General features: G+C 41.2%; 1 protein-coding gene across 3 annotated transcripts in view; it reads right to left on the bottom strand.

The window, feature by feature from the left end:
- CREB5 (cAMP responsive element binding protein 5) overlaps positions 1-26384 on the bottom strand; it is a 401460-nt gene that overhangs the window by 256907 nt on the left and 118169 nt on the right. The window contains exon 1 of one of the 3 annotated variants that reach the window (XM_044246293.1): positions 1614-1631. The exons of the other annotated variants lie outside the window; for them this stretch is intronic. The gene's annotated coding sequence lies outside the window, so the exon portion shown is untranslated. Of the gene's footprint in view, positions 1-1613; positions 1632-26384 lie in introns of those variants that run through there. 3 annotated transcript variants of the gene reach the window in all.

The following is a 26384-nucleotide window of genomic DNA, read 5'->3' as shown; positions in this document are numbered from 1 at the left end:
GCCTTCATAATGACACCTGCATCTGTCTTTTTTTTGCTATCCCATGAGCTCCAGATGATCACCTCCTTTCCTGATCACACTAATAGCTTCCTACTGTCCTCCTGGCTTCCACCCTTCTGGTCCCTCCCAGACCACTCCAGACCTCACGGTCCAATAAACTAATATGAATCAGCACGTTCCCAAATGCCATACCTTAGCTCTAAAACCTCCCAGAGCTCCCCATTGATTACAACGCCAAAGCCCACTCTTAGCCTTGCCTTCAAAGACCCTATATATCCAGCCTCATCCCTCAGCCCTGTCCCCTGTATCAACCCTCACTCTAGCCACATTTCTCTACTCACTACACAACGCAAGAGTTCAAAATCTCCCCTTCACACCTTTACAGGGACAGTCTCCAGGCCCAGAATTTGCTCTCTGCATAGCTAAATCCCATCCTCCAAGCAAAAAGAAAAAAAAAAAATTGGTTGATAGATAGTGTTTTTCTCAAGTACAAATGAGAATAATATGCCCCTGCTTCCTTTGAACTATAAAGTGAAGATACAGTAATGGTTTGAAAAGAGCTTTAACAACATATAGATTATGCTACCTCTCCTGATCTCTCTTCTGACATCCCCTCATTCTTGGAAAGACTGCTTTCTTCTCTTCATTTCAGGTTCAACTTAAACATCGCCTTCACAATGTCACCTCCCCAACTAAAGAAACCTCCCTGTTATTTTCTACCTAAGCACCCTAACCCTTTCCTTTAAAGCCTGTCAGAAGGTGCAATGTTTATCATGGTTATTTCCAATGATATACATATATATTTTTACCATTATCGATCCTAGTTCCATATGATAAATTCCTGGAAGGAAGGGAAAGTGTCTGTCTCATTTTCTCTTCTATCACTAGTGCCCAGCTCAGTGCCAACAATGAACTAGACAACCAATGACTGAGTGGAGAAATGAATCATGATTTCTGAAGTGCTGGTACAGGAATAAAGGGCAATCAATTTACAACTCCCTCTTGTTGGACACATGGTCATCCTAAGCATTGAGATAGAAAGAGATAACTTTGGCTGATTTGAATCCTCATAAGTCCTATCAACAGAGGCCAGAAACAGCACAGCAGTCTCCTCAAATTGCTTTGTGTTTGGTCAATTCAAATCACTGGGTGAAGTGAGGCAAGACAAGCCTGCCTAAGTAACTGGAAAATAAACAGGAAAAACCAAAGTGAAATGATGACCAACAAGGAAGGAACTGGGGTCCCAAGACAGGGATGGGCAAGGGATATGAATGGCACCCATGGCATTACCAGGATCACACTTCTGCATGGCACAGGGAAGAAAAGCTTCAGGAAGCTTTTCTCCCTGAAGCTTTTCTTCCCCGGTATAGCTGCACAAGAGGCAAATGGCCCATTTCTTCCCTGGTATAGCCATGCAGGAGGCAAATGGCCAATTTCTTCCCTGGTATAGCCACGCAGGAGGCAAATGGCCCATTCTAGAATTGCTAAACACATCTCTCTTCCTTTCTTCCCAGAAAATGTAAAATTACCAGAAGTAAGAGTGCATCTAAAACTTACCACAAGGATGCTGAGGGTCTGTTTCCACAGCATTTCAAAGAGAGCCAAATACTTACTTAATGACCAGAAATAAAAATGTAGCACTCTTTCAAAGCTGCTAATGATATATTGCAGATCTAGGAAGAGATTTTGCCTTTCCCTCCCCTAAGCCCTGCTTCCTCAGCTCTTCTCTCCAAGCCAAATGAGCTGGAGGGTAGGGCTGGCTGATGAGATGAATTTGCTTGAAAACTCCCCTGCCTGGAGCATTGGTTGGATATCTACATTCCTGAATATTTGGCAACAGCATGCTCTTCACATAAAATAGAAATGTGATCTTCAGTGGGAAGGAAAATGTGCTACAAGATAGACTTCCTCCTCTGAAACAATAGAGAATAAGAGTGCTTGCCCTTCCTTTTCGCTTCTGGTGGAACCCGTCAGGTGGCTTGTTATGAATGGCCTTGCTTTGTAAATTGTTCAGTACTCACAAACAGAAGTTATTGCTATGCTGTGCTAATGATCGATATTAATTAAGCAGCATACTTCTACCCTGGGAAGTGGATGTTTTATTGGAAGACAAGTTCACTTCAATCGCCATTGCTTCCAAGCAAACTGAATCATAGCTACCGGTGTTTGTTGGAGACTAGAAACCAAATTACATAATGCAACACAGGATATCAGTGAGAGATTTAGTCTGTCTTATTTGATGAAATCCTAACAGAAAGAGATAACATTTTTATTCTGACTATACCAAACTAAACAGCACTTGCTGGGTCGCATAGGGGCACTGGACACCGCTGGACACAACAGTCCTCAAAGAAGCCTCTGGAAAGAATGATTTTTAAAATAAGAATTCCTACCAGTAATTTGGGTTCTCTGGATCCTTACGGATCCAGAAAATACAATGGGCGTCAATGAGATGGTTTCTATGTTTACAAGGCATACAAGGTATATCCCCAAACCTACATGATACCACCTGCTATCAATCTGATCTCACTTCCTACCAGTCCTTCCTTATTCGTTCTGTTCTAGACATGTGCTGACCTCCCTGATGTTCTGCTAACATCCAGTAGCCTTGGCACTCACTGCGCCCCCACAATGGGAAGGTTTCTTCTCATTATCCTCACAGTTCCTTCTGTCATCTCTTCCAAATGGTTGCTCGAATGTTACCTCCCAATGAGCCTTACATCTAAGGCTGGGCACTCTAAAATTACAACTGTGTTGCCTGAATCCATATTTCCCTTACTTAGTTCATCCTTTCCCATTTATGACATCCATTCCTTCCTCACTCACTCCAATGCAAAAGCACCAAACCACTTCTGATCCCTATGCTTAAAACAATATGCAAAAAAAGAAAAAACCACAGAAAATCCAATGACTTCATTTTTTTTTTAAACCAGCAGAAATCCCTTTTATTTCTTTCTCCCTGGGATGTCACATTTTACAAATACTTCTTTAAAAGTCTTGAATTTGCTTTCCCATACCAGTCTTTTGAAACTTTCACATTCCTTGGTTTCTAAAATCTCATTTCACTCTATTGTACCATCAGACACTACTATCTCACAGCATTGATAAAATTCTAGTCAAACAGAAAGAAAGCAATGCTTTCATTAGTCTGGCAGACTTGCTACAGACCCATGTACAATTTCAATGAGAGAGTATGACTACTGTATCACTCCAGATGCCAGCAGGAAACAGCACACTCAAATTGCATAACTTGGGCGTGATTAATAAAGGAACTATTTGTAAAGGTGCGGGCAGAGTTCAGGGAAGCCACAAGCCATTGTGCAGTAGTACCCTGGGGCCAGTTTCAGTAGGGAACTGTTAGTGTCCCTAAGCGCACACAGAAGTGAGAGAGGGGAGGGGCTACCAGAACTCAAGGGGGAGAGAAAGAGAGAGAAGTTAGCAGGACACCAGGGAGAGCTGTGGGGACAGGGCACCTGGCAGGACCTGTGACCCTTGGTCAAAGAAGACAACTAACAGAAGCAGCTGGGAGAACAGACACCCAGGCTCCCTTTTCTCCCTCTCTGGAACCTGTGATGGTAGTTCTATGCCCACTGGCCCTAATCCAACAGGAAAACACGGGTTAAAGGTCAGCCTTTCATACAAATGTAGTGATGCAAAGGGGCACATGTATCCGAATGTTTATAGCAGCAATGTCCACAATAGCCAAATGGAAAGAACCTAGATGTCCATGAACAGATGAATGGATAAAGAAGATGTGATGTATATATACAATGGAATACTATGCAGCCATCAAAAAACCATGAAATCTTGCCATTTGCAATGATGTGGACGGAACTAGAGGGTATTATGCTAAGTGAAATAAGTCAATCAGAGAAAGATGATTATCATATGATCTACCTGATATGAGGAATTTGAGAAGCAGAATGGGGCACTGTGGGGGGAAGGGAGGGAAAAATGAAACAAGATGAAACCAGAGAGGGAGATGAACCATAAGAGACTCTTAATCTCAGGAAACAAACTGAGGGTTGCTAGGGGACAGGGGAGGGAGGGGGTGGCTGGGTGATGGACACCGGGGAAAGTATGTGCTATGGTGAGCGCTGTGAATTTGTGTAAGCCTGATGATTCACAGACCTGTACTCCTGAAACAAGTAATACATTATATGTTAATTTTAAAAATTAAAAAATAAATAAATAGATGTCATCACTTGGAGAAAAAAAAAAGTCAGCCTTTCAGGGCAAAGAGCAAAGTGGAAAAGGGGAAGAATGGGCCTGGATAGAAAATATGTAGTACAAGTATATTGTGATTAAACTTGCATTATTTTATTTCATAAGCAATGCACTTGCATTAGAGAAAATTTAGGAGGAAAAAAACAAAACAAGCGGGAAGGAACAAAATCACCCATCATCCCAACATGCAGAAAAAAACTAATATTTTTTGTGGGAAGGAACAAAATCACCCATCATCCCAACATGCAGAAAAAAATTAACATTTTACTCTCTCCAGATATTTTCTCTATATGCATATAGACACATGTACATGCACACATTATAGTACATAGACACACATTATGATTTGCAAGAGAGCCAGAAGATCAGAAACCCCAGTAGGACATAGTGACCAGTCTGCACTTCACCTACCATGACTAAAAAAAAAATGTGATCGGTATGTTTATTTCCTTTCTAACTTAAACCATCTAAGGACAGGACTGTTACTAACTGAACTTGCTCTGCATTTATCTGTGTGCTTAACAAATCATGATGAGACTGATAAAAACAATATAAGGCAGAGTGAAGCCTGTCCCACAGTGTGCCCAAGTAACCCAGCCCCACCCCGCAAGGATGAGCCAGGGCAAGCACGGCTCCTCTGAACCCAGTTACACACCCTCAAAACAATGTCTCACTTTTCGGACACAGCTTCCAATTCATCTACATTCCTCCTGGTGCAACAATCAAGCTTGGAATAAGAACAGCTTTCTATGTGGGAGTCCCAGAGGAAAGAATTTGACACCTGGTGTCTCTGTACCATAGAGCCGTGACGGTGCTGAGCTCAATGCTCCACCGAAAGATGGCAGGAAAGTGAGAGAATGTAGAAGGTGCATTTTTCTACGCTAGACTGTCAGGATTTATGGGCTGGCTTGCTGAATAGAAGCATTACGGCCGATGAAATGTCTCTATCTAGATAAACTCCCCAGTAACTTTTCAACTCTCGTATCAGAATGCCAAGTCTACAGGTCCTTGGTCTTTGGCAACTTGAACATCCTATATTTTTCCATCTTGGCTTCCTCTTGTGCCATGGCTCTACTGACAATCTCAAGAAGGAACAAGTCACTGATTGTTTGACAGACTAAGAAATAATATTTCTAGGGGCGCCTGGGTGGCTCAGTGGGTTAAGCCTCTGCCTTCAGCTCAGGTCATGATCTCGGGATCCTGGGATAGAGCCCCACATCAGGCTCTTTGCTCAGCAGGGAGCCTGCTTCCTCCTCTCTCTCTGCCTGCCTCTCTGCCTACTTGTGATCTCTGTCTGTCAAATAAATAAATAAAATCTTAAAAAAAAAAAAAAAAAGAAAGAATATTTCTAAATCTGAAGTAAAGATAAGATGGGATCTTAGGGGAGTCAGGGACCCAGATAAGAACCACACCCATACTGTTGGATCTTTCAGTAAGTGAGTCCTTGGACAAAAGGTTTTGTGGCTCTCCCTATGTGCTGATACTCACATCCATAAGCTGATAATATATATGTGTGTGTTCGTTTATTTTTGCTCCACAGATAAGTCTCTGTTTTTTAAATATCTGAATGTTGTCTGGTTACTTTTGAAGAAGTCCAGCGGCAGGCCTATGTCAAGGTTAAAACACACCTCTTTTCCCTTCCATTTAGTGGGGTTAAAATCATCAAGACCTCTTCTTATGGGATATCCAAATGACTGAGCCACCCAGGCGCCCCAAGGAAAAGACTTTTTTAAGGAAACATCTGAGTATCTGCCTTTAGAACTTTAAATGTGAAAGATGCTGTAGGGAGCCTTTAATCCCAACTCCCTGACTTGACAGAAAAGAAAATGGAGGCCAGGGGAGAGTAGCCCATATCTAAGTGGAGGCTAAAACAGGACAAGAGTCTTGATCTCTTGACTCCTCATTCAGTGCTGTTTTGACCATAACAAATGATTTTAGAGTTTTATTTCTAGAAATGGAGGGAGTGACTTTGCGTTTAAATCAGACCTCAATGTTGGACTAATAAGGTAATTATTTCAACTTGGGGATGCAAAAAGCTGGCAGGCACCCCAAAGAGGCAAGAGTTAGGGTCAACTCCAGAGATGCCCATCAACTCCTCAGAATGACCGTTAAGCGTTTAGAGTGAAGGGAAAGAGATTCTCTTTGACGATGGACATACTGGCCCTCAGGCCCCACCAGTCTCCCTGCAGCCACTCAGAATCCCTGACAGCAGAAATTCTGAGGACCCTCTTACTTGCGCTGGAGGAACAGGTTGAACCTCCCCAAAACACAGCACAGTTATGAGTCTCAGCCAGTGGCTCCTCGTATTTTCTCAACAAAAACAAAAACCAGCAAAGAGCTCCTCTTGTCCTGACAATTCTTCCTCACACTTAAAAGTGCCCAGCACAATTAAGACCATTGATTCCGTGCACACTTGGATAACACTCTGATAAAAAGCTGAGCCTGCAGAGCAGGGCTGCAGGGATAGGAAAACACTATTGCTTCTATGGTTTCATACACAGATTGTGTCATACTTAATGCTGAAATCATAAACTATATATTTTTGCCCCCTCCAAGTTGCCTATTGTGTGCTTATAAACAGGAACCTGGCAGCATGTCAGGGGTGCAAATTGATTTCCTTTCCCAAATAAAATTTTAAAAAGCAAATAAACAAGGTTATGTTGGCTAATGAAACATTACATGCCAGGCTGGGGAGAATTCTGTTAAAATGTATTTTCTAGAGCAACACAAAGGCAACACAAAAGGTCCGTAAAAGGTTCTTTCATAAACAACATGTTTACACAAAAATGCATTACTTGAAAGAAAGGAAAGTTATGGTGCATCTCCCATGATATATTTGGACTGTGTTTCAAGAAATAAATTAAGGATGGGTGAGAAGGGGGGTGTCCTACACTGCTACAGATTTTGGAAATTAACTGGAGCCACGCAGAAATAAGATGAGGTTGTTTTTATTCACACAATTGTTTGATCTTAGTGTTTTTGTAATTTGTCTTCAAGATGTAGGTAGCTCACTTTAAGTGTATCCTATAGGTATGAGGAAAGCCAGGCAAGAAAACTGAATCTTACCCGCCATACTTGGGACTATATGACTAGTGAGCCCGGATGACTGGCATCAGTGGAAACTTCTCCTGGCCGGTGACCTGTTTCCCAGCTGGAAACAGTTTTAGTAATCTATGTGTAAGAAGTATCTCCTGGATCTTGTCCACCTCACACTTTACCACAGAGAATGAATTCTTGAAATCCCAGAACCAAAGCCATCCCTAGTGGACTATGAGGCCCAGATCCAATATTCCTGCAACCTCTCCCTCCTTCTACCATCTTCTTAACCTCCATGCTGATGAGCCCAGGCAGCAGGAACCCTGATGCATCCCGATGAACAGACAAAGTCCCAGACAACACTGGATGGAGCCAGAAGGATGGGGCTGGAAAGGGAGAGGGGGCAAGCTCAAGACTGCCCAGCTGAGAGGCGAGCTGCTCCTTGGCCATGGTAGCGTCTGAACAGAGGGCCTTCTGCATGTTGTTCAGAAGCCCAGTGAGGCATCCTTCCCTCACAGTTACTGGTTGTCATCAGGGAATCAGTATCTCATACTAGAACCCAAAGGCACAAGGTAGAAAGTCCCCATAATCTTGGGAGAGCCCTGATGATTAGAAAAGAAAAGGAACCTTTTAATCCCACTCAGGGGCTTCTGTTTAAGCTTAAGATGCAACCCAGCTAGTTAGTCAGGAATAAAGAAGAAAACAGTTAGAAATCCCAGAGGTGACCCTGACTGAGATCGCGCAGACCTGAAGGCCCTATCCCAGAAAGTGGCATTGGGTAGTGACAGGGTGCAGGGACTAGGGGACGGAACAGTGATGGAGATGGCGAGCTCTCGCCCTCTCGCCCTGGATGCACCACGCAACCTTGGTCAGGTCTCTGGGCCACTTGGAGCTTTCCTTGTTCCACCACTTTTAATATAAGGCAAACACTGTCAGTCTGGTGGCTGTGTGATTAATGAGGTAACATTTGTAAAATGCTAAGAGCTTTCCAGAACTCAAATGCAAATATTTTAGACCAAATACTCTGGATAACAGTTAAAACACAAAAAGGGTTAGTCATCAGTTGGCTAAGGATATGAACCTGAGAAGGAACTACAGAAGGAGTGTGTTCTGAGAAAGGATCTGACTATGGTTGAGTGCACATCAGGGGAAGGAAAAGGAAAGGGAAAGAAGCTTTAGGGCTTGCAAAATCTAAAATAGGAATGACCTCGCTCCCAACAGAGGGCGTTGCACTTTTAAAACTCAGCATCTTTTGAACATCACCAAAGATAATTTAATTACACAAAATATTTTTCTGCACACAAAGTCCTATAGGGTACAACCCACGGTGTGACAGTAGATCATACTGAAACCCTGTTCTTCTCCCAAGAAAATGACACAGCATGATTCTACAGGGGTCACACACCAACAGCTTTGGCACTTAGGACCAGCAATGTTATTTCCCCCCACTTTCTGGGGGAAATGGGAGAATCCTATGAATCACTGGCAAATTTGATAACAGATGTGCTTCCCAGAAAATCCACATCAAGTACTCAAAAAGTAATTACCCCCTAAAGCTTGTCGTGTTCCTCCATACGTTTGGCATCAACTGAAGACTTCAGCTGCTTTGTTTTTATCTGACGTGAAGCTCCAGCCTCGGGGTGATACTGCTTTAGATTATAAAGTCTTAACAGCCCCTCGCTTTAGGGCACTGTGTTTATTGATGCTTTGTAAGCAATTTACAGTCCCTTAATAGCACATTCACCACAATGTTACAGTGTTTAACTTGTTAAATTATATTTAGAGCTTCAGGGAAAATTACCTCACTGGCTTCACTAGCGTGGGTTATTGATATCATGCGGGAGTTATGGCGGCATCCACCTGCCTGGGGACGGCGACGAGAACATTTTACAGGCTGGAGTCAAAAGTGAAATGTAAAATTCAAGCGGAGAAGTCGAGGTGGTGAGCGACTGGTGGGAGAGAGGGAACGGGGCGGCGCTCCAGGAGAGGAGGTGGGGGAGGCAGAAGGGACAGAGGCAAGCGAGCAGGGTCAGCCTCTGAGAGTTATTACATTGGAAAGGGAAAACAATGCCCATGGCGGCCATCTGGGGCATTGATTTAAGCCATCTCCGTGACTGGGCAGCGCTCCTATTCCTAACCTCTCTGTCCTTTGGGAAAATGTTCTAGATCAAGGGACCTGAGAGATCGCACTGACCTCAACTGCAGTAGCCACTCATCCAATGGCTTGGTGTTCCCTTCTCTGGGGCTAAGATATTGTGAGGGAAAGAGTGGACATGTTCGTAAGTAAAGCCCAGGGAAGGAGGAGGAGATGGCCAAGAAAGGGGAAGAGGAGGCACAGGCGGAAGAAGAAGAGAAAAGAAGGAGGACAAGAAGAAGGAGACACAATGGCAGAAGTGACAACAGCAAAAGCAGCAGGAGCAAAATCTTTATGAGAAAATAGAGACATAAAGTGAGGCTAAAATATCATCAATCCTGAAGCTTAGTGATGTCATGAGACTTCTTCAGAAAAGCAGCCAAAGGCCAAGGTATTAAAATCTACTGCAGAGGCTGGAGCACAGGCACAAGAAACCAACCAAATGGCTGATACACTCTGTTGTCTGAGCTCATATGACCTCTGCTAGCTCATGGCTGGCTGAAGGCTAGGAGCAAACCATCAGAAGTGGCAAGCATCGCGGCGTGTCACCTCTGTGAGAAAACAGCATTCTCTCTTTCCATTCTGGAGGGGCTGCTCTAAGTTTCTTACGCTCAGGAGACTTAATACCAGTTAATAACCAGAATGAAACAGGCAGTTGACATTGCAGAAACAAAAGGCATCCAATGAAATAAACAACACTGCTCCCCAGGCTGTTTTGGTAAATATGACTATTGATTGCAACTAAAGAGAAACATGGCAAGTTGTGTGTATTTCAAGAAACAGAGAATGAAGAGGGGGAAAATGCTATCCTGAACACAGGCATACAGTTTCCTATGAAAGAGAAGAGCTGCTAGGTGCCCAGAGTTGACTGTGTTAGAATGTGATCCCTTGAAGAGAAATTTCAGTCTTAAGTACAAATCAGAAAATCCCATTCTTGAATACTATGCAGCCATCAAAAAAATGAAATCTTGCCATTTGCAACGACGGGGATGGAACTAGAGGGTATTATACTGAGCGAAATAAGTCAATCAGAGAAAGACAATTATCATATGATCTCTCTGATATGAGGAATTAGAGAGGCAGGGCGGGAGGTCATGGGGGTAGGGAGGGAAAAAATGAAACAAGATGGGATCGTGAGAGATACAAACCATAAGAGACTCTTAATCTCAGGAAACAAACTGAGGGTTGCTGGGGGGTGGGGAGAGGAAGGCTAGGATGGTTGGGTGATGGACATTGGGGAGGGTATGTGCTATGGTGAGCACTATGAATTGTGTAAGACTGATGATCCACAGATCTGTACCCCTGAAACAAATAATGCATTATATGTTAATAAGAAAAAAAATTCCCATTCTTCCTACGTTTGACAGATTTTAACCTTTGATCTAATAATTCACATTTAATGCAGTTAATGCATTGGTTAATAATTAATGCAGTTGCAGTTCCCAAATCGTGTGCCTGGTAGCCCCTGGGTGCTGCATGGAGCTTTTCAAGTTTGAGGGAAACATGGCAATACTTGACATTTGCTGGACACTGCACAAACTCAGAGGCTGTCTGTGTTTTCAGCATTAGATCATACTGCATTCCTTTGGATTATATCACAACTTTGCAAAGCTGGATTTTTGGTGGTTGCTGTGATAAAAAGCAAATACCACACAAAAATAAATGTGGGACAGAAGACAAGGGTGATGCTGTGATTTGATGGTTTGGGAAGTTGTACCAAGCCCAACAGGTACACACATCCTATCAGCAGGTCATTATGGTTATTTTAAAATAAAACAAAAGTGTTCTTTTTTATGGCAATACCTGTTGTTATTTATTGCAAATAGCTACTGAGGTGTTTATGTACTTACTAAGTTGCTTGGACCTAACTACTTACTACGCAGAATGATCTCTTTTGGCCAAGGCGTGGTGTAAAAAGAATACTGAAACACAGAGAGTGCCTAAACTCCAAGAAAGTAGGGGAGCCTCTGGCCTGGGGAAAATGGATAGCAAAAATAATGTGTGGTAATATTTAACAAAGAAGTTAATTAAGGAAAAAAAACCCCACATGATTTGTGTTAACTAGCCCTCAGGACAGCTGACCATGTGAGTATATGAAGAATCTGCTGTGTTTTCCAAAGGGCAGTAAAAATTCAGATGTTTCAGAAGGTTTATCTCTTGTGCTAGCTAGCATCATGGGGAGTTCTATGGTCTGAAGTCTGGCAAGTTGCCAACACATATAAGACCATATGTTTGATTCTCTCTATATCCATTTGGCCCTACCAATGTCCTGGCACTCAGTTATCTTACTATAATTATATTTTGTTTTAGGGTGGTACCATGAAGGTCAATGACAACAGTCATTTTATTGTGTAAGTCTGAGATATACAGCCTTAACACACCTTAGGGGATATTTCACCAATGGCTAAGAAAACCACAGAACTCAGGTCCATTGTATTTCACTGAAACTGTGATCTAATGCCCCAAAATACATGGGACTAGCACGCACTTAATTATCCAGGGTCTGAAAGAGGAAGCTAAGAAAGGCTAGAAAAGGTAAACGCACAAACCAAAAGGAAAACAGAAATGTTCTTCGAAACATAGAATGTCACACCAATGACCAGGTGTTTCAGGTATGAAAAAGACCAAGAGAACAGCGTCAAGTTCATAGGCCAGTTTCAGAGTTTAAACTCAAGTTGATTCCCAGAGAAGAGAACTGATATGATTGCCTGGCCAAAAAAGTTGACCCTACTAAAATTCCAATCAAAAATTTTCTTGAGAATTTGTTGAGATATTTTGATTTGCAACTAGGGAGTAAAAAGTACAGGACACAAAACACTAAAGATCAATTCTTAACTCTAAATATTCACTTTGATGTTATTTTCAAAAAGCCACTTCTGTGCACTCATTTTTTCTGGATAAAAATTAAGTGCAACATGTGTACCATCCCACCCATAAGAAGATATGATCCCTGTCTTCAAGAAGTTGGCAAGACAAACCTCATACACTTAGAAAAAGTTAAATGTCAAAAGAAGATAATGCCAGAGATGTCATTAGCCTGCATATGATTACAGGCCAAATGAGTGGTTCAAGAGTCCTGAGGTGTTATGGTAAAATTCATGGTAAACTTGGCTAGACAATGGTGATCAGTTGTCTGGTCAAACACCAATGTAGATGTTGCTGTGAAGGCATTTTTAAAATCTTATTAACATTAAAACCAAAGACTCTGAATAAAGCATATCACCCTCCATAATGTGAGTGGGCTTCATTCAATCAGTTGAAGGCCTTAAGAACAAAGACTAAGGTTTCCCAAAGAAGAAGCAATTCTGCTCAAGACTGCAATGTAGAAACCCTATCTGCATTTCTGCCTGCAGATCCTGGACCCAAAACTACAATATCCAGGACTCAAAACATACAACTACAAAACTGAGCACCTGGGTGGCTCAATCAGGTAAGTGTCTGACTCTTAATTTCATCTCAGGTATGATCTCAGGGTCTTGGGATGGGGTCCCACATTGAGCTCTGTGCTCAGTGTTGAGTCTGCTGGGCTTCTCCCCTTATCCCTCTCCTCATGCTCATCTTCTCCTCATGTGCACGCTCATTCTCAAATAAATAAATAAAATCTTGAACAAACAAACTACAAGATCAACTCTTGCCTGAATTTCCAGTCTGCCAGCCTGCTTGCTCTATAAGCTTTAAACTTCCTAGTCTTTCCCCTCTCCCATCTCTCTCTTTCTCTCCTCTTTCTGTACAGAGACAGAGATAGAGAGGTAGATATATATCTCCTATTGGTTCTGTTTCTCTGGAAGACCCAGACCGTTGTCAGTTGCTGCAGTCAGGGAGGTCTTCAACAAGGAACTAAAGATGGACCTTGAAGATCAGGTAGCACTTCCATGGGGATGAGATTAATCACTGTTGTACTCACTGTTAAGGGATGAAACAATATAAACTAAACGAAGATGTGGCCTCCTGACCTAAAGAGAAAGAAGAAGTGGGAGAGACAAACACTACAAGTAGTATTATTCCAAAAGGGGAGACTGAGGAAGTCATATTGGCCAAATACAGAACTTCAAGATGTCAAAAGAATTATTGTGAATACAAAGAAGGGTTCTGTCTGAATCCTTCCTCCAGCTCTGGCCAGGGTGACACAGCCACTGCAAACAGCTTCCTTGGCCTTTACTTCGCTTCCATGAATTCAAGCAAAGCAGTACCCCACAACATCCAAAAGCATCTTTGCCACCCTATGCAGACACTGTTTCCTAAGAGCAGGGACAAAAAAGAGAGTGAAGGGGATATGATCTCCACACTTGCATGGGTTTCAGGCAACACTGGTCTCAAACCTGTTCTAAGAAAAAAAGACATAATCTTAACTGAAAGGCAGCAATCTAGAAAGATACGTTCTGAATCTATGTAATTATAAAGAGTAGACTGCTTAGAATCTATGTTGGAGACAATTTGCCATATACTTCTCATATAGATAGAGGTAGATAGATATAGATATAGGGTTGGGTTTTTTGTTGTTGTTGTTGTTTTTAAGTATCACTGACTTTTTTTAAGGAAGCTATGGCTTTTTTCTGGCTGCGTTACAATTTAAAAGTCATTGACTTTTTTCTTTTTCTTTCTATAATGTGCATATATCCTGAGAATAAACAAAAAAGAAGTAGTACACCCAGTAGAAAATAGATACAATATATGAATAAGAATTCAAAAAAGAGAAAGCCCAAATACCCAAAACATATATGGAGACATGTTCAAACTTACTAGTATTCAAAGAAATGCAAACTAAAATGAGAACAGCATGAAATAGAAACACAGATTATTACTAGGGTTGGTGCTGACATGAGGATTTAGGAACCATATGCTATCATAGTGTACATTTCTGTGGTCATAGTGTACATTTCTGTGGTCATTCTGGAAATCACCCAGGACCAATTTAAGGAATTAAATATGCATAGGCTATATGTCCCTATATTCTTAAGCAGGGCCATACAAAGATCATGGTCATGACCCAGCCCCCTTTTATTTGTAGGGTACAAGGCAAGTATACAAATGGAGGTCTACATCCCATATGACTAAATTGTTTATAGTCACGAATCAACTTTTAAGTATGTTCACTTCCTATCTTGACAAATGTATAATCATAATAGCCTGGAAGGCCAGGTTTGAATGAACAATTTTCAACTCCTTATGGCTCTACCTCTACTTTCTAGCTCTGGTCCCCAACCTGCTCCTCTTTTCTTCCCAACCACTGACGATTTGTGCTAAGGGTGGGGCCATATGTATGCATGTAATTTATAAACGAAGAAGCCAAGACCCAGACAACTTACTGAGAAGACAGAATAAGTGGCAAAATCAGAGCTTGAATTCAGCTTTCCTGATTCCCACTCCTGCACAGCTTCGTCATTTTCAGTGGATAAAACTGATCAGATAATCATATGTAAAATAACCCTAAAACTGAGCTACTGAGATGGGAAAAGGTGACTCTAGATGAAAATCACTGCCACATAGAGACTGAAGTCCACACACAAGCTCCATGCTGATCCCCTACCCCTCAAATAACCAGGTCTTTACCACCGACCACATATAAGTTCAGTGATACAGTCTGTCCTTGCAATAATGGACCCTACTTGGAAGCCCCAAACTGTTAGGACTGTAAAATGTTGTAGCCACTTTGGAAAACAGTCTGGCAGTTCTTCAAAACCTTAAACATAGAGTTACCATAGGACCCAGCAATCCTACTCCAAGGTATATTCCCAAGACAAATGAGGACTACATCCATATAAAAATGTGTACCCAAATGTTCACGACGCTATTATTCATAATAACTGAAAAGTGGAAGCAACCCAAATGTCTATCAACTCATAAATAAACAAAATGTGGTATATCCATACAATGGAACATTATTTGACCATAAAGAGTGTTGATACATGCTATCAAACAGATGACCCTTGAAAACATCATACTAAGAGAAGTCAGTCACAAAAGAGCACATATTACATGATTCCATTCATATGAAATGTCCAGAAGGGACAAATCCATGGAGACAAAAAGAAGACTACAATTGCCTAGGACCAAGCGGATGGAGGATGATGAACAATGGCTAATGGGCATGAGGCTTCTTTCCTGAGATGATAAAAATCATTGAAAATTGACTGTGGTAATGAATAAATAGAATGAGAAGGGTTATACCATGAAGTGCTATATAGCAGTTAGAAGCAATGAAAAAGTACGCAACAAGGATAGGTCTTTAAAACAGCATTGGATGAAGAAAAGTAATAGCAGAAGATTTATAGTGTATTACCATTCAATAACACACATACACACTACTATATTTTTATAAGGGTACATGCAGATTTAAGAAGATACGATGGGGGCACCTGGGTGGCTCAGTGGGTTAAAGCCACTGCCTTCAGCTCAGGTCATGATCCCAGGGTCCTGGGATCGAACCCCACATCAGGCTCTTTGCTCAGCAGGGAGCCTGCTCCCCCCACCATCACCTACTTCTCTGCCTACTTGTGATCTCTGTCAAATAAATAAATAAAATCTTAAAAAAAAAAAAAAAAAAGATAGGATGATGGGACTCCTGGGTAGCTCAGTTGCTTGAGCATCTGACTCTTTGATTTTGGCTCAGGTCATGATCTCAGGGTAATGAGATCAAGCCCCGCCTAGGCTATGCACTCAGTGAGGAGTCTGCTTGAGCTTCTATCTCTGCCTCTCCCTCGCTTCTCTCCCCCATACATGTGCATGCATTCTCATTCTTTCTCTCTCTAAAAAAATAAATAAATAAATAAGGGCATCTGGGTAGTTCAGTATCCAAATCTTGGTTTTGGCTTAGGTTGTGATCTTGAGGTTGTGGGACTGAGCCCTGCATTGGGCTCCGCACATGGTCTGGAGTCTGCTTGTCCCTTTCCCTTCCCCCATGCTTATGTGTGTACTCTCTCTCCCTCTCTCTCTCTCAAATAAATACATAAATAAATAAAATCATTTTTTAAAAATTAAATAAATGAAATCTTTAAAAGACAAAAAAAGAATATATGATGAATATTTTGGAGTGGTTTGCTATGAAGACGAGGTAAATGGTGTAGGAACTAAAGACAGAAGACAGAAAATAGAACAGAAGTGGAGATTTTCCCAAACCCATGATGACAAAGTACTCTGACCTGCAAAATTACTGAATAATGTTGATTAACTCAATTCTGCACCTGAAGTTGGAAAGAAAACTTTAAGATAAAGCAAATGAAAATTTTAAAAATATATGGCAGCAGCAGAGTGATTTTTTACATTTCTGTTTCTGAAAATCACATAAGCAGCCAAATGGCCCAGGTGTAAACTGCTATGGGAACAAGGGAGGGTTTCTTCCTCCTTTTCTGCATAGGCTGATATGACGCTTAGGTCAGAAGAAAAGAAATAGATCTTGGCCTCCCTTGGAAAGGATAAGGTAGTGCTTGCACAACAAGTAGGCAATGAGTGAATTTCAACAAATTAATCACCCAGAGACATATCAGTCAAAAGATAACACATAGCCCTCAAAGTTCCAGAAAGCGTTTCCAAAAGTCAGTAAATAGATTAGTAAAGAAAAAATAAAAATCTTCCTTCCAGTTCTTTCTTCCTTCCTTCCTCCTGCCTCCTTCTCCTTCTCTTTCTTCTTCTTTTTTTAACTTACATTGTTTGATTTTGTTTGGTTTGGGTTTTGGCTTTGGCCAGGGGAATGAAGCGGACTTTTTTTATTTTGTTTCGAAGGAAGGAATTTTTCAAAGATCAGAACTTTACTAACTTGAAGGATCCAGTTATCTCCACAATGGCAACTGATCTATGCAGTGCTGAAATGAAAGCTCCTTCTTCACCGTGACAGACAAAATGCTGCCCCCCCCCAATCTTTTATCTGTTTCTTCCTACCATCCCCATGGCTAATGCTCACAGAGAGGGGCTGACCCTGCCAACCAATTACATTATGCTAATTTGTCTGTTACTCTAACTCCTGCAGGGGCATTCACCACGCAGAGCAGTTTCTAGATTTATATTGTGTCTTGCCGCCTCTGCACATCAGCTAGGTTAATGGATCTTTCCACCCTGCCCCCACACTCCCTCCTCTGCTTCCAGCTTGAGCAGTATCTTCAGGAGGCAACAGTGTGCTTTCCAAATGACAGCTCTGCCGTCTCAGAGCTGTGCAGAGATGAGCCTGGGTATTATCCTGTACATCACCCCAGAGTGCACTGTTTATCTTAGGAGACCTGTCCTTCGGAGAAACTTGTTTTCCTAGGAAAATCTACTGCCACTTTTTTTTTTTTTTTTTTTTTTTTTTAATATACTGCAGAGTAGTAGGCAAGTGTATGACGCTGTTGAAGTGTCTGTGTTTATGGAGTATGCATCACCTCACAGGAAGTCTATTAGAGCAAAAGTTAAATTAAAAATTCACGCATCTGGGGCACCTGGGTGGCTCAGTGGGTTAAGCCACTACCTTCAGCTCAGGTCATGATCTCAGGGTCCTGGGATCGAGTCCCGCATCGGGCTCTCTGCTCGGCAGGGAGCCTGCTTCCTCCTCTCTCTCTCTGCCTGCCTCTCTGCCTACTTGTGATCTCTTTCTCTGTCAAATAAAGAAATAAATAAAACTTTTAAAAAAATAAAATAAAAAGTCACGCATCCTAGGAACTCTGCAATGGACTGCTCTTCTGTTAAAAAGAGAAAGTGCTAGAGTTTTGGAAGGTGAGTCAGACCACACATTGGAGAGTGTAGACCTTTCTCCCAAAGTCAGGAGTGCACGGAAAACCTCCTGTAACTAGCATTCCAGCACAACACCCAAAGCTCACAGATTTCTGGAGTGACGGGATTACAAAACAGCCACCCTGTACCAAGCTATGAGAGAGAAAATAACAAACAGCATGCAACTATCAAGCAATGAGACCAGCTCCTCTAAGTCACCTTTCAACGTCAATTCCATTACATTAGAAGTTTGAAATCTATGGGACAACAATAAACGCTAAGTCCAGGAAAGATAATAGCCATTAAAAATCCAGCCACCTCCAAAGAAAGTTACTTCATGAGCTAAAGATGGTGAAGCAGCCTTAGAGTACTCATAAAACTCACCTTTTATCAAGGCAAAAATAATCACCCTATTTAATGACCACAGCACCCATATGAAGTACATATGACTAATCCCACTTTACAGGTGAGAAAACTGAGCTCTGATCTGTTAAATAACTTGCCCAACATGGCGAATCACTGATGGAGCTGGAATTCAAAATACACCCATTCTCCTAACCTCCATTCACTCTCTATTAGATCTACCAAACTATCTGATTTTGCAGATGGAGAAACTGAGGCCTAGATAAATGACCCCTCCCCCACCCAAAAAACAAAATGGGAGCCAGAAACGCTCCAGGTTATATGATTGGGTCTCCAGGCACTGCTCCAGAGTGCCTCCCCAAACACCTTGCATACTCCTTGTCTCAACCCCTACTAGACCCACAGGAATGTGGCAGTTTCAGAATGATCCACTTTTACATTAAGCACAAAATATAGGAAGTCATTTTCAGTACAAAAAAAAAATCCATTTCCTTTTTCTCCAATGGATTGGATTGAGTCTGTCCTGACAAGATGCGGCCAAGGAAAGCCTATCTCTTCAAACTCAGGTATCCTTTACCCACACATTTTATGACCTAAACTAGTATTTGAAAAACAGACTTTTGGATAACTGACACTCTTACGTGGTTGCTACAAAGAGTGATGGAAAGCTACTTGTAATGATACGGAACAATGCTTCAGATATATAAAGTATTTTTAAATGACACGGCACCAACAATCTCCTTTGAATAAAGAGAAAAGGGAGAAACAGAAAGATAAATGAAAAGACAGCCAAACAAATACATAATGTTTTTCCTGGGATGCTATGAATTATGGTAGATGAATAATTTTTTTGGAATGATATAAAAGGAATCTATTAACAGGGATCACCTGTGGGGAGAGGCATTCTAGAAAGGCAGAAGGAAAGGAAACTTTACTTTTCATTTTATGCCTTCCTGCACTGTCTGAAAGTTTCAACGTGCACACATTGCTTTTATTCTCAGAAAACGGCCAACAGACATTTGTTCCATATAACACAAATAACTAAATTTCAGATGTTCCAGTGCAAAGAAGAAAGCAAGTACTGAGGTTCTTACAAGGCTAACAGGACCGCGTCTGAGAAAAGGGTCTGTAAACGAAGAAGAAAGTTGTATGGACAAGAGATATTCATCATGATGCTGATCAGAGTAATTACCAGGGTGCAGAAAATAAGAATCTGAAGGAGCAGCCTGAAGAAGAACAAAGATCCAAAATCCTGGGGAGGCTGGGAGGCCGCTCTGAAGTGGGAATAGCCAGATGGCATCAGCTGATTTGTTTTTAACAGGATTAAACATTAAGTAATGTACCCCCCAAAATGTACACCCAGTAAATTAAGGCTGTAATTCCATCTTGGTGTTATGGTGACATGAAAATCCACTCAAGCTTTTCTGTCAGGGTTTATGAAGTTATCAAAGCCCCTTGATGGAATTACAACACTATTATGTACAGCTGGAGGGACATTACTCCTTATCTTAACAGCAGTTAAAAGCACGGTGGCACAAAAGGGCACTAAAATGCCAGCTCCTCATTAGCAGCGGGGAAGGGGACACATATACACACCCGTGCTTACACACATACACGTGTGCGCGCACATGCACTCCTGACCGTCTGCATTAATGATTATTGGTCTGAGTGCTTAATGCTTATGTTCTTCAGTGTCTCTTCCTCAAGATTTAACAGAATTGGTCCCAGACAACGCAGTGTCTGAAACAACCAGTGTTCTCTCACCTTCTGGACATAAAAAGAACATTGGCAGGTGGTCAGTTTTGCTCCACAACACCCTTGCCTCCCAAAAGCCACCATAAACATAATAAGCAGCAACAATGACTTCGGATACTTAAAGATAAATAGTACCAGAGTTAGGATATGGATTCCATCTGGGTTAGAGTCTGGCTCTGCCATCTACCGACTGTGTTACTTTGAGCAACCTGCTTTCCCTTTCCATGCTCAACTGCCTGTTGCATGGAAATACTAATGGAACCTCATTTTTGGTTGTTGTGAGGATTAAGTGAGATAATATTAGTCAAGTGCTTAGTACAGAGTCTAGATACAAATGAAGCCCTTGTCAAATATGGCTATTATTATAATGCCAGCAGCATTAACATCTTTATTTGGCAGCAAGTAAGCATATTTGGTAATATAGGCAAAAACCATAAATAGCCTTAAGAGAGACACTAACAATTTAAGAACTGTGGCTGTATCATAGGATTCTCAGGAGAAACTAGAAAGAAGGATCAAGATAATGCCAACTTTTGAGTTCAACATAAAGAGAACGGCAAGGAGGTTTTTAACTACAGAAGTAGCCATTGACAATCGTAGTTTATTAACTAAAAGTTGAATAAAGTGGGAAGGACCATGAAAATGATAGGTGTATACTTTAAGCATCTTGTTAACTTAAAATGTATAGACACGCACACACAGTGCCAATCTTCTGATGTAGGGCCAATGCCTTTTCTGAGTGTGGGTCTGCTTTGGGCATCTGCAAATTCTTTCTCACATAAACCACACCCTGAATGTATAGTTAATGACTTCTAGTTTTAGGCTTTTAACAGAACGGTGAGAACTCAAAGACCACTGAGAAACAGTCTGAGTGGAGAACCTGTCTGTATTTCCCCAAACGTATTCACAATCTCTTACAGTTTTTGTGCATACTCAATTTGATACTATTTCTAAGCAATTCTCCTGTATTCTTTGCAAGCATTCCAATTAGGTCTTTCCTTTCATGCTCATATTTTATTCATGTATACATTATTTAATTAAGGTATGGCACTAATTAGATACAACCAGCACCGACGGTTTGAAAATAAATACAACAGATATCTGGTACACACACTAACGAGCTGGTGGTTGCAACCATTCGAGCTGTTGTGGGCATCAGCAGATCTGGTTTAAAGAGAGAATAAAGAGTGTCAGTTAATCTGCAAGCCGGGCTCGGTACGGGTCCACCAAGGGAAGTTCCACCACGTGCTCCTGAGTATCACGGCAGAGGGAGAAAGAGCCGTAGGTTCCTCCATTATAACAGTTCCTACTGACATTCTTAAAATCCCGCCTTCCCATTGAGATTCCTATTCTCAACTCTTCTTTGCCATTAATACCAGATACAACCCTATGATCTGTCTAATGCCAGGAAGGAATACCTGTGTGCAACCAAAGAACCAGAAGAAAAGCAATCTCTTTTATCGACACAGAATTTAGTGACATGACAATGATGGCAGTAATGCTACAGGCTTACCACAATTATCTAACTAAATGGCATTTGGATGCATGGTAGGACGTGGACAGTGGCAGCCTCAGGCAAAACATGAAGCCTCCTCTGCTATCCCATGCCCCGCCTCAGGACAAGAGGACCCTTTCACCCAGCCCTTCTAAACCTAGATGCCCATTCTACCTATAACCTCCTCCTCTCCCTTGGCCCTTTTCAATCTAAACCAAAACACTCTCTTAGGAGCCAATCAAAAACGCATTCACCCACGGTATGAACAACTAATGAAACTTAATGCTGTCTTTCCCAGGGGATTGTACATTAAAACCAATAAACAATGTATCAAGGTAACATGCTAAAGGATTAAAATTATGCAATTAAAGAGCACCCAGAGATTTAGGACACTCAGAAGAATGATACCAGCCCCTTTGAAATCATCCTAGGTAGGAGACTAGGTACTCCACAGTATAAAATAGGTTGCGAAACTAGCACCAATAGGGTTTTGGAAATGCCCTTCAAAAAATATGTTAAAGTCTTCAATGTTCCTTGAAAATACAAACTGGTCTCTCAGGACCCAGCTTTATGTCAAATTTCCCTGAAAGACCCCCACATTACACGTGTACCATGCATCCTTGGAAACAGCCATAACAATTTATGCCCAATGAATGAGAAAGAATGTTGATTTCACTTGCTTTACGACTTGGGCGACGGTGGACTGGTAACCAAAAATGTCTGTGCTTATTTTCAGAACGATACCATGACGGTCCATCAGCCACCATTTGTTGAGTTCCCACAAGCTGATGACGGTGGGGTTTGCCTTTGGAGGGTGTTAAGGGCTGGGAACCCGGACAGATTTTCAGCTCACTGGGACTCTGCCTTTTCTCCGACTAAAACTGAGTGGCTAAGGTGAGGCTAATCTGCCAATTAAGGAAGATATCTCCCTCTGGCCTGAAGGATGGAGACATCCATGGGGAATGCCTGACAAAAATGTCAATCACAAAAACACTTGATTGCAAAATTATTCCTTCTTTTATTGGTTTAGAAAAAAATATGAGCTAAGAATATAGATGTGAATTAGAGGACAAGCTGTTGCTAATATCTTAAGAAACAGAGACTTCCATTCAAGTCTCTTACCTAGTTTGCACTTAATCCTCTTATTTGTAAAACACAGATAATAATAGTATCTACCTCTTCAGAATGCTGCAAGACTTAAATAATATTCAAAACACATGCCTTACAGTTTAACAGCAAATGAGAACAGACAGGTTCAGTGCACTACAGACAGGCAGGGGATATTTATATTAAATCCAACATAATAACCAGTAATCAAATTAATTAGTAATTGCTAACATTTACTGAGTACCTACTATGGGCCAGGCACCATCCTAAAATCTTTTAACATGTTACCAAATCTAATGTAAACCCCTTTGAGGAAGACACTACTATTATCTCCATTTTAGAGACAGAAAACTGAAGCACAGAGAGGTTAAGCAACTTGCCAATAGTATATACAACAGCTTTTCCAGTCGGGACACTAAAAGATAGCAGAGGAAAACTGTTCAAGTAAAATGCAATAGCAGGTTATTAGTTTCAAGCCATAAAGCAAGTGTCTTCAAATTTCAGAAAATTAAAATTATACTGAATGTGCTCTCTGATCACAATGAAATTAAGCTAGAATCAATAACAGAAAGATGAGTAGAGAATTCCCAAGCATTTGGATCTGAAATATTATGCTTCTGAGTAACTCATGGGTTAAAGATAAAATCACAATAAAAATTAGAAAATATTTTAATTGAATGATAATAAAAAATATATCAGAACTTGTGAGATATAGTATAGCTAAAGCTGTGCTTAGGAGGGAATACATAGTCTTAGCTATATAATTAGAAAAAAAGAATGGTTAAAAACTCAACAATCTAAGTCTCCATCTCAAGAAGTTACCAAAAATGGGGTGCCTGGGTGGCTCAGTCAGTTAAGGATCTGACTCCTGGCTCACTCTCTCTCTCTCTCTCTCTCTCAAATGTATAAGTAAAATCTTCAAAAAAAAAAAAAAGTTACCAAAAAAGGGCAAATTACACTCAAAGGAGGTAGAAGAAATTTAATGAAAATAAAAGTAGAACTCAATAAAACAAACAAATATACAGCTAAGAAAACTGACAGAGCCAAAGCTTGATTCTTGGAAAACACTGACAAAATTGAACAACACCTAGCAAGACTATCCAGGGGGGAAAAAGGGACATAAATTATTATATCAAGAATAAAAAGTGGGACATTACTTCCATATGCCACAGACAACAAAAAGATAAAGAGAGGCTATTTTCTAAAACTTTGTGCCAATAAGTTTGAAATTTTATTTAAAGGGATAGGTTCCTAGATAATACCAATTTAGAAAATTGACACCAAAAAAAAATAGAAAACTTTGACAGATGGAGGCAGAAGATACATTCTTCCCACAGTGTTTGGAGATACTGTTTTGTAAAGGAGGGGTATAAATATATCTGGCCACTGCTAAAATATGATTATGCGGCCATTATTTGAAATAGATGCAAGCATTTTCAACACTTCCCATGCCACTGTCTTTGGCAAAATCAACCTTTGAATACTCGGATTTTACTTAAAAGAAATTAAAATCCAAAGCCAAGTTTTCTCCTTAGCTCCAATGAGTGTAAATTCGTTTTAAGTTTTCTCCCCAAATGTCAAGGAAAGACATGGTCTCTAGATCCCTTTAAAGTTTTAAGATCTCAGAACTATGAAACTATGATGATGTTGGACTTCCCTCTTTCCCCTCAATCTCTGTAGAGTATGGGACAGATTTAGAGTTTGTTTACAAGAGAAGAGTCCTCATTTCATCTCAGGCAACTCTGTGAAGTAAACAGAAATATTACTGTTGCCCCATTACTGATATTTAACAATTCAGGGGATTTGTTCATGGCTCTGGTAGACAGTGATGGATGGAGTTAGAATTTGAACACAAACCCTCAGGATCCAGATTCAGTGCTCTTTCCAAGAGCCAGAGGGGCCAAAGGCTAGAATATTCTATGAGTCAGTAACCTATTCTGAGTCAGCACGAAGTCTTTTAGAAAAACTGATGCAGGCGTCACCATGCGTCAGCTGAGGCTGGGGCACTGCTGTTTCCTACGGGTTTCAGAGAAGGGTGGCCCAGAATGATGACACAGGGGTCTTCTTTCCTTCGCAGTGTTATATAAAGACAGTGTCTGGTCTAGAGTGAGGCTCGCCCGAGTTCAAATCCTAGCCGTACCACTGAGCAGCTACATGACTCTGAACATGCTGCTTAATCTATCTCTTCCTCTGTTTCCTCATCTGTAAAATGGGGGTAAAAGCAGCATCTGTCTTATAGGTATACCCCATTGCTCGCTTTTTTCCTTTTAGGAGAAGTAACACAAACGCGCTCAGAACATTAACAGGCACATAGTTGAGCTCTCGATAAAAAACAAGATATACCTGTCAGGCGTCTTTCCTTTTCCAGTCCATCATCACCTCCAACTTTATCTTGGCTTTCAATTTTAAAAACCGAAGTCTATTTTTGCTCACTGTTCTTTAAAGAAAAACATTGGCATTTGAACCACACTGTCCCTCTGAATACTTACATAGTGCCCAGAATAGAGGATTTACAGCTGAGCAAATGATGTTAGCTCCATTACAAATACTTTCAGGAAACAGCAGTGTGAGAGACTGCAGCAAGGGCTAGGTCCATGGGCCTAGCTGAAATGAGTTAAGGAACCATGGAGGCGACATATAGATTTTTTTTCCCCCCCAGTACTTTTCAAATGACATTTTAAAATGTTTTACTTGAACTTGACCACATTTCATTTACAGGGATTTATTAGTGAAAGTTCTAAACCTTCCTGTATATCAAGGTAAGGGATGCATGGTTAGAAACTCAAACTGGACCCCAAACTGCTCACCCAAAACAAAGACTGAATAAAACAGAAGGAGGTGAATATACGGAGTGTGACATAGGGGCCTTGAAATTGACAGCTTGCAGCAGAGGAGTTGTGAATTCTCAAGATTTCTAAACGTAACCCTTTTGCTGTGAGCTCATGTTTCTCTCACTACTCTCTCCCTCTTTTTCACTGACAGGAACGTCAAGCTGATCCCCAGTTCTGCCTCCGTTGGCCCAGCCCATCTTTAAATCGTGTTGCAAACCCCTCCAAGTAACCCCAGCAAGCTGCGTCTCCTCTGTGTCCCTTCTGAGTCCCCCACATCAGGTAAAGCTGTCTCAGGGTGTAATTTTTAACGACCGTGGGCTCCGAATAATTGCAGACACTCTGCTCTTCTGAGAAACAGAAAGTCTTTAAATGCATGTTATAGAAACTCCTTTGGTGGTTTGATGGTGAAATTCAGGACTATTCAAACATTTATTGGACTCCACTGAATACACCAGAGTAGTCATCTTCTACCTCTCTAAATCTCAGCTTCCTTACCTGAAAAATGGAGCTAATCCTACCAACTTGCAGGATGATCTGAGGATTAAATCCAAGTGTAACATGTTAAGCTTCCAGCACAGTCATGAGACACACAGCTGGTGTCTGGAAGGGACCATGATGTGTGTAGGTAAGAGTAGTACTGGCTTCAGAGAAAAACAAGCCAGGCTTAGTAGCTCGACTTCACATTTCTCTCCTTGCTGGTGGACTGACTGACCTTAAGCAAGTTAATTAACTGCCCAGTGCTTCAGTCTCATCTGTA

This window comes from Neovison vison, chromosome 4 (genome assembly GCF_020171115.1).
Source record: "Neovison vison isolate M4711 chromosome 4, ASM_NN_V1, whole genome shotgun sequence".
NCBI classification, from domain to species: Eukaryota; Metazoa; Chordata; class Mammalia; order Carnivora; family Mustelidae; genus Neogale; species Neogale vison.
The sequence above is the reverse complement of the archived record's forward strand: the minus strand, read 5'-3'. Positions and strand labels throughout refer to the sequence as shown.